The sequence below is a fragment of the Musca autumnalis genome, unplaced genomic scaffold (assembly GCF_047663935.1).
Source record: "Musca autumnalis isolate F117 unplaced genomic scaffold, ASM4766393v1 scaffold_2, whole genome shotgun sequence".
NCBI lineage: Eukaryota > Metazoa > Arthropoda > Insecta > Diptera > Muscidae > Musca > Musca autumnalis.
The window spans coordinates 209,169,795-209,186,275 of record NW_027411755.1 but is presented as its reverse complement, the minus strand read 5'-3'; the positions used below and the strand labels follow the sequence as shown (position 1 = coordinate 209,186,275).

The 16,481-nt window shown below is 40.7% G+C and overlaps 2 long non-coding RNA genes across 3 annotated transcripts; one reads left to right on the top strand and one right to left on the bottom strand.

Annotated features, from left to right (window-relative positions):
- Positions 1-4,135: 4,135 nt before the first annotated feature.
- Positions 4,136-4,739, bottom strand: LOC141395192 (uncharacterized). Its single transcript, XR_012410552.1, has 2 exons — positions 4,352-4,739; positions 4,136-4,283 (listed from the first exon to the last, which is right to left on the bottom strand). It is a non-coding gene; the product is annotated as an uncharacterized lncRNA (long non-coding RNA).
- Positions 4,740-12,940: 8,201 nt separating this feature from the next.
- LOC141395191 (uncharacterized) lies at positions 12,941-13,887 on the top strand. 2 transcript variants are annotated; one of them, XR_012410551.1, is made up of 3 exons: positions 13,010-13,024; positions 13,182-13,672; positions 13,742-13,887. It is a non-coding gene; the product is annotated as an uncharacterized lncRNA (long non-coding RNA). The 2 variants fall into 2 exon arrangements; XR_012410550.1 differs by having other exon boundaries at positions 12,941-13,672.
- The last annotated feature ends 2,594 nt before the right edge of the window (positions 13,888-16,481 follow it).

The window sequence follows — 16,481 nt, the reverse complement described above, 5'->3', positions numbered from 1 at the left end:
GACCTGCTCTCGAATAGCTTTGATTTTTCTTGCAACAACTTGTATTCACTGCCCCCCATACGACGGTACAAGTTTCATCAGGGGCAAGTCCATACTTCTTGAGAAAGTAGCCTAAAAGTTGCAAAGGGCCCCTATGACACTGTGTGTAGTGGTTAGAGCGCAAGATAACTCTTGAACGGATCTGCACATTCAGTCCAAAATTTGGAATTCGTAATATCTCGTCCAAACATAGTTTAAATTCGAAGATAAGCCATATCGCTCCACTCCTTCCGGTATCTCCCCCACAAAAGTTGAAAAATGTTCGAAAAAATTGTGCGCACGATAACTTTTGAGGGGAGTGACCGATGTAATCCATACTTTGCATATCCTAATATATCTACGAGATATAGATCAGGTTCGAATATGCACTATATTTGTCTCCTCCTTCTGGTACCTCTCACACAAAATTTCGTATAAGTTCACTTTAAGACCTGCTCTCGATTCACTTTGATTTTTGTTGAAGCGATTTGCAGTCGCTACTTCCATTACGACGATAAAAATTTTTTCAGGGGCAAGCCCACATTCCTTACGAAAACAGCCCGAAAGGTGTAAAAAATCCCTATGTCGCCATATGTGGCTGTCCGAGAGAACGATAACTCTCGAACTGTTCAACCGATTTGGTCCAATATTTGGTGTTCGTCATATTATATCCAAACTTATTTTCATGGGGCAATATCGGTCCACAATTTCCGGTACTTCTTCCCAATATTTAAAAAATGTCTCCTAATATTTTGTCAATATTTAGTTTATCTTCTAAAATGGCCCATATCGGTCCTCCCTAAGGGTAAGTTAGTTCCTAATCCACATTTTTGTCGGCAAGTTCAAATGTTCAAAAAAGGCCACAAAATTCAGGTCACCTAAACCCCTTAGGTGAAAGTTTCACTTCACATTGGCTGAGGGTATATATCTGTCGGCAAAGCCGACTGACACTTTTTTACTTCTTATTATGTCAGAAATGAAGCAGGAAAGCAAGGCAATCAGGCAAGGCAACTTATGTACGCAGGCCTTAAGGGCTTTTACCTTCTTAATGCAGAATTTTCGGTCTTAATTTTGCTGTCCCCACTTCGAGGTCTATTGTCAAATAACAAGGATATTATGAGATAATTATATAATAACGAAGTCGTTATACTTAATTTACCCCTTGCCGCACATCTTTAATCAAATATATGTGAATTATAAGCATATGTGTACCTATTTAACAAAACTGGTTTAATCCGGTTAACCGGTTTTGAAAATTTTTAAAAACCGAAAACCGCTTTTAGATATAATTGAAATTTTCGATTAACCGAAAACCGTTTTGTTTGGAAAAACCGGTTTTTTGGACACCCTATTCAGGTGTTCTAGCCACCTTTTCCGCTTATATTCCCCTACCAGGTTGTTGTTGGCGAATACTGGATCTATGCTTAGGAGTAAAAAAAAACAGGAATCGACCGTTTGCGTCTTCGAAAGCGGGCCAAATCCGACGATAGCTTTTCATGTAAGAAGAGGTACGAAGCAAATTGTCGCATTTTTCTTCGGCAAAACTGTACGTCTTAGGTCTGTAGGACGGTTAATTCTGAGTGTTACACTACAATTTGTTTACCTGAAGTCTCCTGAGAAATTCGAAAAACGAACAAGAGAAGACGAATCTTTCTGTATCATGACAATGAGAGCTCTCACACATCGATTCAAACCAGCGCATGTTTGACCGGACAAAATGTGGAATTGATGGGTCATGCGCCGTACAGCCCTAACTGGGGAGCCAATGACATCTTTTAATTCCAGCACATCAAGAAAAAAGGCTAAAGCTAGAAAGTTGAAATTTTGACTGTGGTGTGTAAGGGTGAGATAAGGCTGAATTTTTAAAAATTCGTCCTTGAAAGGTACGAAAAGTACTAAAAGGTACTAAATATGGTATTCATTGTACTAGGCAAACGGGACGAATTCTGAAACAAACGTTGACAGCGATTTTTTTAAAAATCCCTCCAGCGATTTAATCTTGTTTTTGGAATTTTCTCATCTATGAAAATTGCTGTTTCAGAATCCGCAAAAACTTCACAGGTGTAAGCGCGTTTTTTATACCCTCCACCATAGTATGGAGGGTATATTAAGTTTGTCATTCCGTTTGTAACACATCGAACTAATCATTTGCGACCCTATAAAGTATATATATTCTTGATCAGGATAAAATTCTAAGACGATCTAGCCATGTCCGTCTGTCCGTCTGTTGTAATCACTCTAGCGTCCGCAATAATTGAGATAGAGTGCTGAAATTTTGCACCCGAGGGTCTTTTTTCCATAGACCAAGTCAAGGTCAAGTTCGAAGATGGGCTATATCGGTCCACTCTTTGGTATAGCCCCCATATAACGGTACCTCCGGATTTGAGGTATTTTGACGTTCTTCGCCACATTTGCAGACCGAATTAGCTATAATTTGGCACTTAGGGTTCCTAGTGATCAGCAAACTTATATCCCAAAGGATATGGGCATAGGCCCATTTTTTGGTATAGCCCCCATATATCGGTACCTCCCGATTTTAGGTATTTTGAGAATTTTAGCTACACTTTTTAACCGAACTAGCTGTAATTTGCCATTTGAGGTTCTCAGTGGTCGCATAATATCTCCACCAAACATCGTCAACATAGGTCCATGTTTTGCTATAGCCCCATATAACGGTACCTCTCGATTTTCGGTATTTCGAGAATTTTAGCCACAATTTGTGACCGAACTATCTGCAATTTGACATTTGAGGTTCCCAGTGGTCATGAAATATCTCCACCAAACATCGTCAACATGGGTCTATGTTTTGGTATGGCCCCCTTATATCCGTACCTCCCGATTTTCGGTATTTTGAGCATTTTAGTTACAATTTTTAACCGAATTAGCTGTAATTTGACATTTGAGGTTCTCAGTGGTCATGAAACATCTCCACGAAACATCGTTAACATTGGTCCATGTTTTAGTATAGGCCCCATATATCGGTACCTCCCGATTTTCGGTATTTTGAGAATTTTAGCTACAATTTTTAACCGAACTAGCTGTAATTTGCCATTTGAGGTTCTCAGTGGTCATGAAACATCTCCACCAAACATCGTCAACATAGGTCCATGTTTTGGTATAGCCCCCGTATAACCGTACCTCCCGATTTTCGGTATTTTGAGAATTTTAGCTGCAATTTTTAACCGAACTAGCTGTAATTTGACATTTGTAGTTATCAGTGGTCATAAAACATCTCAAAAAGAACATCGTCCACATAGTTCCATATTTTGGTATAGACCCCATATAACGGTATCTCCCGATTTTCGGTATTTTGAGAATTTTAGACACAATTTTTAACCGAACTAGCTGTAATGCTCGGTATTTTGAGAATTTTAGCTACAATTTTGTCTATTCAAAAAATAATCGTCAATATAGAGCCATGTTTTGGTATATCCCCCACATAACAGTACCTCCCGATTTTCGGGAATTTTCAGTGGTCACGAAATTTCTTCACTAAAATTCGTCAACATGGGTCCATTTTTGAGGGTCTACATTGTTTTGATGAAACTACCCTCAATTTGACTCTTGAAGTTCCCTGCAGCTATAAAACTTTTCCGCCAAAAAATTTAAAGATAGGTTGACTCTTTGATATAGCCCCGTTGGTGGTACCTTTCACCTAGCTGAACACGTTTTTTTAGATTAGATTAGATAACACTGTGCAACAAAATGGAGGTGAAAGTCTGGGGCACGAAAAATTCCTCTTGGGGAAAAAATACCTTGGTGAGTATATTATGAACCCCGAAGGACAGATCCGCCTTGAGTCGAACTTCCGCGTTATGGCGTGATGCAATTTTTGTTAACGACTTTTTACTTGTTTTAAAGTTAGTTAAGGCGCACCGTACATGATATTGTTTTATAAGGAGGCGAGATTTTTAAAGGAATTTAATACAATTAAATTATAGTCCTGAACAATATCTCAAAAACAAAAGCCTTTTTCTTAAGTGTTCGAAATACTACCCAAGTCGAGATGGAAACACTAAAATTCATCAAACATCCAACTGTTCCTCATTTTGTTGACCAGTTTTTTTCCCTTCAGGTATAATTTCTAAATGTTACTTATTTGAAAATGACAAATTAATTATTCAGGGTTGAATGCAGTGTTTACTATTTTTTATTTTAAAAAATTTTCAAAATTTTCACCAGCTAAAAGAAATTCCAAAAGCTGGGTCCTCAGCTGGTTGGGATTCAGCATTGTCATGATGCTCATCAGCTCCTTGGGGTTGTTGCTAAAAAAGATATAAAACAATCATAGTTAGTTATGTATTTAACGTTTTTTTGTCTTAGCATTACATACCTGGCCCAATGCAACAGCCAAAATGGCAAAGAATATTAAAGTTTTTGCAAAGAAACGCATCTTGAATTGAGGGTGGTTAGGAAGTTGTTGTGAAGTACCGTAGTAAGAATGCGATTTATATACCCTCTACTGGTGCAGTGCAATTAGGAAATATATAATTGTTTATTTGAAATACATTAACAAATGTCAAGTGATTTTTTCGAATTCTTAGAAATTCTTCATTAGTGAAGACGTTGAAACATCATTTCACATATATGTACATACACACATACATATGTATTTATATTAGAAATTCAATATCTGTATTCTCAAAATAGACACGTCTAAACTCTGTGCTAATGTTTTATTCATTTTTTTAAAACATTTTGTATTTTATTTGTGGAGAAGACCTTGGGCCTTATGTGGCATTGGGGAGAATGTTTGGTTCACAAAATAAATTTAGAACAGACATCCAATAATCAAATCTTTATGTTGCTTGTTAAATTTGAAATACCCTGGCTGGTCAATGGATAACGTTTGAAGAGTGTTTAAAAACATGACCATTTGGGAGGGGCCCCTGGCTCCGCTAAAAAGCTAGCAGTGTCAGTCTTCCAAATTTACTTGATGGCTATTTATCTACAAAGGATAATGGCCCAGAAGCTTTAAGGATAGAAACACAATGGATTTTTCTTGCTTGCGTGGCTTCATTTCGGGTAAAAGTTTAAAGAACGGTGAAGACGAATTTGAATTAGGTTGCTTTTCATTTATTCTACCTTAAAATGCTCTGCCCAACAAAAATGACTTATGAACAACAAGCCAATGGTGGCCGGTTCTATGCACCGGATTGACTCGGAGGAATCTTCGACCAGGGGCCGTTACCGCAATAATTACATATGCATTTTCATATATTTTCACAATGAAAGCTGCAATATATCCCGGAATGCCTATACCGAGGGTGTGACGTAGGGGATGAAAAATACCAAGGAACGGTCCTGACCGGCTTTAACATGGCAAAACCCAGGTTTTATCTTGGTTCCTCTTTCATCTCAAGTGGACACTGACTTCCCCTGCGGAGCTGCCTTTAACACCCGTTAAAGGTAGCGAGCTAACATGTGCAGCGCAATCACCCATAAGAAAGTTAAAAACTTGGGTTTGGGCCTCGGGTTAGTAACCGTCCCCTAGAAAAAGCTGCTTACTATGAAAAAACAAAAGAAGAAAAAAACAAACCCCTTTAAAGTTGACGAACCCCGCAAACGTTTTAAGGATCATGATCTGCGAATCTGCACGTGGAATGTTCGCACACTTTATAGAGAAGGTGCAGTATACGCATTGACAGATGTACTTGAAAAGTACAAGGCCGACATTACTGCCATACAGGAAATACGATGGAAAGGCGTCACAACAACACTAAAGGTGACGCACGGTATTATAGCTACCATGACACAACGCATGAGTTTGGTTGCGGATTTGTGGTTGGTCGGAGGTTAAAACATCTGGTCTCCAGCTTCACCCCAGTGAATGAAAGACTCGCAACAATTCGATTAAAAGCAACATTCTTTAACATCAGCTTTATTTGCGCTTATGCTCCAACCGAATACAAGGAGGAAAAGACCAAAGATATATTTTAGAATATCTTAGAAGAAACTTATGACCGTTACCCTGCCCATGACATTAAAATTATTCTAAGCGATTTTAATGCCAAATTTGGAAAGGAGAATATCTTTGGCCCAACTGTCGGCAAATTCAGTCTCTACAGTGAAACATGTGACAATGGTATGAGGATGATAGACTTTGCAGCTGCAAAAAACATGGTAGTTAGCAGTACCAGATTTAAGCATCTCGATATTCATAAGGGCACCTGGCTGTCTCCAGATCAAAGAACAAGTAATCAAATTGATCACGTTGTGATAGATGGAAGACATTCATCGAGCGTGTTGGATGTGCGATGATGTTCCGAAGAGCTAACATAGACTCGGATCACCACCTTGTTGCAGCAACGGTGCGTTCCCTTCTAACCTTGCAAATGAAGCACGAACAGATACAATGCGGAAGTTGGACATCGGTAGGCCGCAACCACAACAGATAGCCACAGCATATTTCTCTCAACTGGCCCAATTGGTTAATCAAAGTACACCTCGTCCCGATAACATATCAGGACAATGGCAAAATATTGCCCACACCATGCAAACAGCCGCAAAATCCATACTTGTATAGCTGAGACCTCCAACAAGGAATCCATGGTATGGCCAGGAGTGTCGTGCTGCTACCGAAGAGAAAAATGCGGCATATAGGGATACTCTCCAATCAGTAGCAGCACGTAGCGCACGAGAGAGGTATCGGGAGAAAAAGAGAGAAGAGAAACGTCTTTTCCGCAGGAAAAAGAGAGAAATGGAAAAGCGGGAGTGTGAAAAAATCGAGATGTACAGGAGCCAGAATGAAGTCCGAAAATTCTACCAAAGAGTAAAACATCAAACAGATGGCTTTGGTACAGGCACCTACTCCTGTAGAGACCAGCAAGGTAGTTAGGTAACTGATACAGATAGTGCGCTCACGATGGTAGCGAAGACGGCCAAGATTAGGTAAAGACAGCAATAAACCGGCTAAAGAATAATAAGGCAGCAGGAGCCGACGGCTTACCAGCCGAGCTGTTGAAAACCGGAGGCGACACGCTGATAAGGTGTACTCATCAGCTAGTTAGCACCATCTGGCAGGAAGAACGAGTACCCGATGATTGGAACCTGAGCATCCTATGCCTCTACTCTAACTATAGGGGCATAAGTCTTCTTCCTATAGCCTACAAGATATTGTCAGGAATATTATGCGAACGACTAAAGCCTATGGACAACGAAATAATTGGACCATACCAATGCGGCTTTAGACCTGACAAATCCACCATTGACCAGATATTTACCCTGCGGCAAATCCTGGAGAAGACCCAAGAGATGCAGATCGATTCCTACCACCTTTTTGTCGATTACAAAGAAGCCTTCGACAGCCCCCTGCATTGTGGAATGACATTAACTGATACTCGGTCCTGAGTTAATATAGGAAAGAACCTCTCCGAAGAGTTTATTACCAAAAGAGGAGAAGACCTCTCGTGTTACTTATTCAACATTCTACTGGAAAAGTTTATACTAGATGCGAAGGTCAAAAGAAGTGACACAATATATACCAACAGCCATATATTACTTGCTTATGCCGATGACATTGACATCATGGGTAGATCGGTAAATGAAGTAACCGATACCTTTGCAAAAGTCAAAAGGGAATCTGCTAAAGTGGGTCTGGCGGTAAACGGCGAGAAGACCAAGTTGATGGTGTCGACGCGCAATGCGTCCATTGAGCTCGGACCAACTGTGGAAGTTGTTTCCTATAATTTTGAGGTAGTAAAAAACGACATCAGTTGTGAAATAAAAAGAAAAATTGTATTGGCCAACAGAGGCTACTTTGGTTTATGTAAGCAGTTTAAAAACAAAGCCACATCTCGTCAAACAAAAATAACGCTCTACAAAACACTGATACTACCCGTGCTGATGTATGGTTCTGAAGCCTGGGTACTAGCGCAAGCAGACAAGGCAGTGCTTGGTGTGTTTGAGAGAAAAAATCTTCGAAAGATCTACGGAACACGTATGAACCACGAGCTGTATCTGCTAGACAACGACATCAGTATAGATAAACGTATCGAGCTGCAACGATTGCGTCGACTAAGCCATATTATAAGAATGAGCGATGTTGAACCCGCTAAAAAGGCGTATAAATACGAGCCACATGAAGGTGCCCGCAGAATTGGCAGGCCTAAGCTTAGGTGGAGCAAACAGATAAGTAAGTCTATTCTGAGGTCTTTTGGTCCGTGCGGGGATAGATAAGAACCCATTGTCATGGATCAGCTCCCTTTACCACACTCGCATCCATCACATGTCAACATCGGTGAGATGTAATGGATGTAGGGAATGAGTGCACCCTCAGGCTGCTCTGGTCTTACCTGCCTGCAGGACTGGAGTTGTGATGCTGCTTGTTGCGCCATATCATCTCCCATGTGCGCCATGTGGCACTCGGTCGGATCAATTACGTATCCTGGCTACGTGTTTTTACCTTGGCTCAGGCCATCTTCCGATCATCGTTCAACAGTAGCTTTCCCATATCTTGGGTCTTCAAGGTTCGTATGGCAAAGCTCATTTGCTTCCGTCGCCTCTGCTGGAAATGTTATCTAGTTTCGGGTATTCAACCAGCAGGTGTGTAGCAAGCGTCTACAGCTGTGTTAATGTTCCGAAAGTTTTACCAGCTATCCTGGGAATGGACACCTCTCTGAAGCGGTGATTTATACATTTTCTGACCCCTTATCAATCTGTTTTACATGCTAAAGTCGGGTGGTCTGTTAATGGATACGATGATCGGAAGATGGCCTGAGCCAAGGTAAAAACACGTAGCCAGGATACGTAATTGATCCGACCGAGTGCCACAATAATGAAATCTGGCGAGCTGTGACAATTTCCCTCCTTATCCTCGTAGGAGCATTTTCGTTTACCGTGCAAAATGTGGAGCCGTCAATTTGCTCGGATAGCGCTAAATTCATTTGGTCATTGCCTAGGATGGAAAGCCAAAAAGCCCTTCAAATGCGAGATAATGTCGCTGCCTCGGTAGACAAACAAGTTACTGCTACCCTCATAAATTCCATGTATTGGTCACTAGAGTCAAGCTCAAGCAAGATATGTTTGTATTGGACATACTGGTGAATAAGGAGGGCAAGTACTCCTCCTCCGCTTCTTGTATTATCCTTTCGCAAAACATTGTAGCCATTGCAACAATGTGAGCTTTGTTTCCAAAAAACGTCAAGTCAATTGTCAAACTTTGTTGCGGAGACAGTTGAATTTGAATTGCAGGAATGATGCATTTTTGGGGCTCTAAACAACAACATGTGGTGTTAGATGCAACGTTTGTTTTTATTGGGGAGACTGCGGGGATGTCTCGTATTTCGACAACGACGACGATGACGAAGTTGGAGACACGCTGGGAGATGATATGGCGCAGCAAGCAGCATCACAACTCCAGTCCTGCAGGCAGGTAAGACCAGAGCAGCCTGAGGGTGCACTCATTCCCTACATCCATTACATCTCACCGATGTTGACATGTGATGGATGCGAGTGTGGTAAAGGGAGCAGATCCATGACAATGGGTTCTTATCTATCCCCGCACGGACCAAAAGACCTCAGAATAGACTTACTTATCTGTTTGCTCCACCTAAGCTTAGGCCTGCCAATTCTGCGGGCACCTTCATGTGGCTCGTATTTATACGCCATTTTAGCGGGTTAATCATCGCTCATTCTTATAATATGGCTTAGCCAACGCAATCGTTGCAGCTCGATACGTTTATCTATACTGATGTCGTTGCCTAGCAGATACAGCTCGTGGTTCATACGTGGTCCGTAGATCTTTCGACGATTTTTTCTCTCAAACACACCAAGCACTGCCTTGTCTGCTTGCGCTAGTACCCAGGCTTCAGAACCATACATCAGCACGGGTAGTATCAGTGTTTTGTAGAGCGTTATTTTTGTTTGACGAGATGTGGCTTTGTTTTTAAACTGCTTACATAAACCAAAGTAGCCTCTGTTGGCCAATACAATTTTTCTTTTTATTTCACAACTGATGTCGTTTTTTACTACCTCAAAATTATAGGAAACAACTTCCACAGTTGGTCCGAGCTCAATGGACGCATTGCGCGTCGACACCATTAACTTGGTCTTCTCGCCGTTTACCGCCAGACCCACTTTAGCAGATTCCCTTTTGACTTTTGCAAAGGTATCGGTTACTTCATTTACCGATCTACCCATGATGTCAATGTCATCGGCATAAGCAAGTAATATATGGCTGTTGGTATATATTGTGTCACTTCTTTTGACCTTCGCATCTAGTATAAACTTTTCCAGTAGAATGTTGAATAAGTCACACGAGAGGTCTTCTCCTCTTTTGGTAATAAACTCTTCGGAGAGGTTCTTTCCTATATTAACTCAGGACCGAGTATCAGTTAATGTCATTCCACAATGCAGGGGGCTGTCGAAGGCTTCTTTGTAATCGACAAAAAGGTGGTAGGAATCGATCTGCATCTCTTGGGTCTTCTCCAGGATTTGCCGCAGGGTAAATATCTGGTCAATGGTGGATTTGTCAGGTCTAAAGCCGCATTGGTATGGTCCAATTATTTCGTTGTCCATAGGCTTTAGTCGTTCGCATAATATTCCTGACAATATCTTGTAGGCTATAGGAAGAAGACTTATGCCCCTATAGTTAGAGTAGAGGCATAGGATGCTCAGGTTCCAATCATCGGGTACTCGTTCTTCCTGCCAGATGGTGCTAACTAGCTGATGAGTACACCTTATCAGCGTGTCGCCTCCGGTTTTCAACAGCTCGGCTGGTAAGCCGTCGGCTCCTGCTGCCTTATTATTCTTTAGCCGGTTTATTGCTGTCTTTACCTTATCTTGGCTGGGTGGTATACAATACCACCTTCTGGAATTGGATCTGTATTATCTTCGCCGTCTTCGCTACTATCGTGAGCACACTATCTGTATCAGTTACCAAACTACCTTGCTGGTCTCTACAGGAGTAGGTGCCTGTACCAAAGCCATCTGTTTGATGTTTCACTCTTTGGTAGAACTTTCGGACTTCATTCTGGCTCCTGTAAATCTCGATTTTCTTCACACTCGCGCCTTTCCGTTTCTCTCTTTTTCCTGCGGAAAAGACGTTTCTCTTCTCTCTTTTTCTCCCGATACCTCTCTCGTGCGCTACGTGCTGCTACTGATTGGAGAGTATCCCTATATGCCGCATTTTTCTCTTCGGTAGCAACGCGACACTCCTGGCCATACCATGGATTCCTTGTTGGAGGTCTCTGCTATACAAGTATGGATTTTGCGGCTGTTTGCATGGAGTGGGCAATATTTTACCATTGTGCTGATATGTTATCGGGACGAGAAGTGCTTTCATTAAGCAATTGGGCCAGTTGAGTGAAATATGCTGTGGCTATCTGTTGTGGTTGCAGCCTACCGGTGTCCAACTTCCGCATTGTATCTGTTCGTGCTTCATTTGCAAGGTTAGAAGGGTACGCACCGTTGCTGCAACAAGGTGGTGATCCGAGTCTATGTTAGCTCTTCGGAACGATCACACATCCAACACGCTCGATGAATGTCTTCCATCTATCACAACGTGATCAATTTGATTACTTGTTCTTTGATCTGGAGACAGCCAGGTGCCCTTATGAATATCGAGATGCTTAAATCTAGTGCTGCTAACTACCATGTTTTTTTTGCATCTGCAAAGTCTATCATCCTCATACCATTGTCAGATGTTTCACTGTAGAGATTGGATTTGCCGACAGTTGGGCCAAAGATATTCTCCTTTCCAATTTTGGCATTAAAATCGCCTAGAATAATTTTAATGTCATGGTCAGGGTAACGGTCATAAGTTTTTTCTAAGCGCTTCTAAAATATATCTTTGGTCTGTTCCTCCTTGTCTTAGGTTGGAGCATAAGCGCAAATAAAGCTGATGTTGAAGAATGTTGTTTTTAATCGAATTGTTGCGAGTCTTTCATTCACTGGGGTGAAGCTGGAGACCAGATGTTTTAACCTCCGACCAACCACAAATCCGCAACCAAACTCATGCGTTGTGTCATGGTAGCTATAATACCGTGCGTCACCTTTAGGTGTTGTTGTGACGCCTTTCCATCGTATTTCCTGTATGGCAGTAATGTCGGCCTTGTACTTTTCAAGTACATCTGTCAATGCGTATACTGCACCTTCTCTATAAAGTGTGCGAACATTCCACGTGCAGATTCGCAGATCATGGTCCTTAAAACGTTTGCGTGATTCGTCAACTTTAAAGGGGTTTGTTTTTTTTCTTTCGTTTTTTCATAGTAAGCTGCTTTTTGTAGGGGACGGTTACTAACCCGAGGCCCAAACCCAAGTTTTTAACTTTCTTATGGGTGATTGCGCGACATATGTTAGCTCGCTACCTTTAACTGGTGTTAAAGGCAGCTCCGCAGGTGACACCACGGGAAGTCAGTGTCCACTTGAGATGAAAGAGGAACCAAGATAAAACCTGGGTTTTGCCATGTTAAAGCCGGTCAGGACCGTTCCTTGGTATTTTTCTTCCCCTACGTCACACCCTCGGTATAGGCATTCCGGGATATATTGCAGCTTTCATTGTGAAAATATATGAAAATGCATATGTAATTATTGCGGTAACGGCCCCTGGTCGAAGATTCCTCCGAGTCAATCCGGTGCATAGAACCGGCCACCATTTGCTTGTTGTTCATAAGTCATTTTTGTTGGGCAGAGCATTTTAAGGTAGAATAAATGAAAAAGCAACCTAATTCAAATTCGTCTTGACCGTTCTTTAAAGTTTTACCCGAAATGAAGCCACGCAAGCAAGAAAAATCCATTGTGTTTCTATCCTTAAAGCTTCTGGGCCATTATCCTTTGTAGATAAATAGTCATCAAGTAAATTTGGAAGACTGACACTGCTAGCTTTTTAGCGGAGCCAGGGGCCCCTCCCAAATGGTCATGTTTTTAGACACTCTTCAAACGTTATCCATTGACCAGCCAGGGTATTTCAAATTTAACAAGCAACATAAAGATTTGATTATTGGATGTCTGTTCTAAATTTATTTTGTGAACCAAACATTCTCCCCAATGCCACATAAGGCCCAAGGTCTTCTCCACAAATAAAATAAAAAATGTTTTAAAAAAATGAATAAAACATTAGCACAGGGTTTAAACGTGTCTATTTTGAGAATACAGATATTGAATCTATATATATAAAAATGATGTAAAAAATGTATAGTAATTCATAAAATGAGAACGGCTAGGCCGATTTCTGTAAAATTTTTTGTCAGTTATTCGTATTTTCGAGGAGAAGGTCTTTACGGAAGAAAATTTTGGAAAATCTCTCTGGAAAAGTCGGAAAATTGGAAAAATCGAAAATTGAGTTTTTGTATGAAATTTTATTCCTTAATAGCGAGACGAAGTTCGCCGGGTCCGCTAGTTTCTAATATAGATACATATGTATGGGTGTATGTACATATATGTGAAATGATGTTTCATCATCTTCACTAATGAAGAATTTCTAAGAATTCGAAAAAATCACTTTACAAGTCATTAATCACTTGACATTTGTTAATGTATTTCAAATAAACAATTATATATGTATTTCCAAATTGCACTACACCAGTAGAGGGTATATAAATCGCATTCTTACTACGGTACTTCACAACAACTTCCTAACCACCTTCAATTCAAAATGCGTTTCTTTGCAAAAACTTTAATATTCTTTGCCATTTTGGCTGTTGCATTGGGCCAGGTATGTAATGCTAAGACAAAAAAAACGTTAAATACCTAACTAACTATGATTGTTTTATATCTTTTTTAGCAACAACCCCAAGGAGCTGATGAGCATCATGACAATGCTGAATCCCAACCAGCTGAGGACCCAGCTTTTGGTATTTCTTTTAGCTGGTGAAAATTTTGAAAAATTTTTAAAATAAAAAAATTGTAAACACTGCATTCAACCCTGAATATTTAATTTCTCATTTTCAAATAAGTAACATTTAGAAATTATACCTGAAGGGAAAAAACTGGTCAACAAAATGAGGAACAATTGCATGTTTGATGAGTTTTAGTGTTTCTATCTCGACTTGGGCAGTATTTTGAACACTTAAGAAAAACGCTTTTGTTTTTGAGATATTCTTCAGGACTATAATTTAATTGTATTAAATTCCTTTAAAAATTTCACCTCCTTATAAAACAATGTCATGTCGGTGCGCCTTAACTAACTTTAAAAGAACGCGCTTACACCTGTGAAGTTTTTGCGGATTCTGAAACAGCAATTTTCATAGATGAGAAAATTCCAAAAACAACAAAAAAATCACTGTAGGGATTTTTAAAAAAATCGCTGTCAATGTTTGTTTCAGAATTCTTCCCGTTTGCCTAATACAATGGATACCATATTTAGTACCTTTTATTACTTTTCGTACCTTTCAAGGACGAATTTTTAAAAATTTAGCCTTATCTCACCCTTACACATCATAGTCAAAATTTCATCTTTCTAGTTTCAGCCTTTTTTCTTGATGTGCTGGAATTAAAAGAAGTCATTGGATCACCAGGTATGGACACCCGCCTCGCACGCTAAATGTCGTGGGATCGATTCCCCGGCCAGGCAACATCAAAACTTTCAACGGTGGCAAAATACCCCTCAGCAATGAGTATTTCAGCCATGTAAAACTTATCTACAAGTGGTGTCATAGGACACACCGTTCGGACTCGGCAATACTCGTAAACAGTAGGTCCCTTATATGAATCGGGGTGCACTCATTGATACAAGAGAAGTCTCCCTTGTCCCGTATGGGCTGTTTGTGGAACAATTATTATATTATTGGATCCCCAGTCAGGGCTGTACGGCGCATGACCCATCAATTCCACGTTTTGTCCGGTCAAACATGCGCTGATGTGATTCTATGCATGAGAGCGCGCATTGTTTTGATGCAGAACGATTCGTCTCCTCTTGTTCGTTTTTCGAATTTCTCAGAAGACTTCAGGTAAACAAATTGGAGTGTAACACTCAGAATTAACCGTCCAACATTTCTCAAGACGTACAGTCGCCACACGGTCAGTTTTGCCGAAGAAGCAGGCAACCTTTTGCTTCGAAGGTCTTCTTACATGAAACACTTTCGTTGGATTTGTCTCGCTTTCGAAGACCCAAACGGTCGATTCCTGTTTACTTTTTTCGGTCTCCTAAGCATAGATCCAGGATTCGTCGTCTGTAAACATCTTATAAATGTCCTTTGAAGCACCGCGATTGTTCTACCCTCAGCATTTATGCTAACGAGGGAAAGTACACTTTCATACGGCCAAAATGTGCCTCATCGAAATAATGGTTTTGGAGTTGATTTAGCCATGTCCGTCCGTCCGTCTGTCTATCTGGCTGGTGTGCACGATAACTCTCGAACGGATCAACCGATTCGAACTAAATTTTGGTTATTGTTAAGTTCGAAGATGGGTCATATCGGTCCACAACTTCAGGTACCTCTCCCACAAAAGTTCGAAAATGTTCGGAAAATAACTCATAAAGGGGTTTGGTCCATACTTTGCACATAGTGAAATTTGTACAAGACATAGATAGGGTTCTAATATGGACTATGTCGGTCCACTCCACACAAAATTTCGGAGAAGTTCAGTTTAGGACCTGCTCTCGGATCGTTTTTGCTATAGCAACTTGTATTCGCTGCCCCCATTACGAAGATATAAGTTTAACATACTTCTTGAGAAAATAGCTAGAAATTTGTAAAAATCACCTATGGTACCATATGTAGTGGTTGGAACGCACGATAACTCTCGAACGGATCTGCCGAATCGGTTTAAAATTTGGCCATCGTAATATTTTGTCTGAACTTAGTTTAAGCCTTAAGGTGAGCCATATCAGTCCACTCCTTTAAGTACGTCTCCCACAAAAGTTCGAAAACATTCGGAAAATTTGTGCCAACGATAACTCCTGAAGGCAGTAACGGATTTGGTCCATACTGTGCACATCGTAATATTTCTACGAAACATATATCAGGCTTGAATATGGACTAAGGGAGGTGGAACACAATTGACAAAAAGTTGCTTTGGTGAAATGTGACATAACGTGTTCCATGTGAAGCAAACTGCCAAAGAACACAAAAAAAGAACCCATGGAACAAATTAGCAACTTTTTGCAATTGTAAAAATTGGACATAGGGTGACGTAGGGGATGGAAGATACCATGGAACGGTCCTGACCGGCCTTAACATGGCAAAGTCAGGATTTATCTTGGTCCCTCTTTCATCTCATGTGGACACTGACCTCCACGTGGTGTCACCTGGGGAACTGCCTTTAACACCCGTTAAAGGTAGTGAGCTAACATGTGCCGCGCGTTCACCCATAAGAACGTTAAAAACTTGGGTTTGGGCGTCGGGTTAGTAACCCTCCCCTAGAAAAAACAGCCTACTATGAAAAAACGAAAGAATAGAAAAACAAATCCCTCAAAAGTTGACGACCCCCGCAAACGTTTAATCTGCGCTTGGAATGTTCGCGCTCTTTATAGAGAAGGTGCAGTTTACGCACTGGTAGATGTACTGGAAAAGTACAAGGCC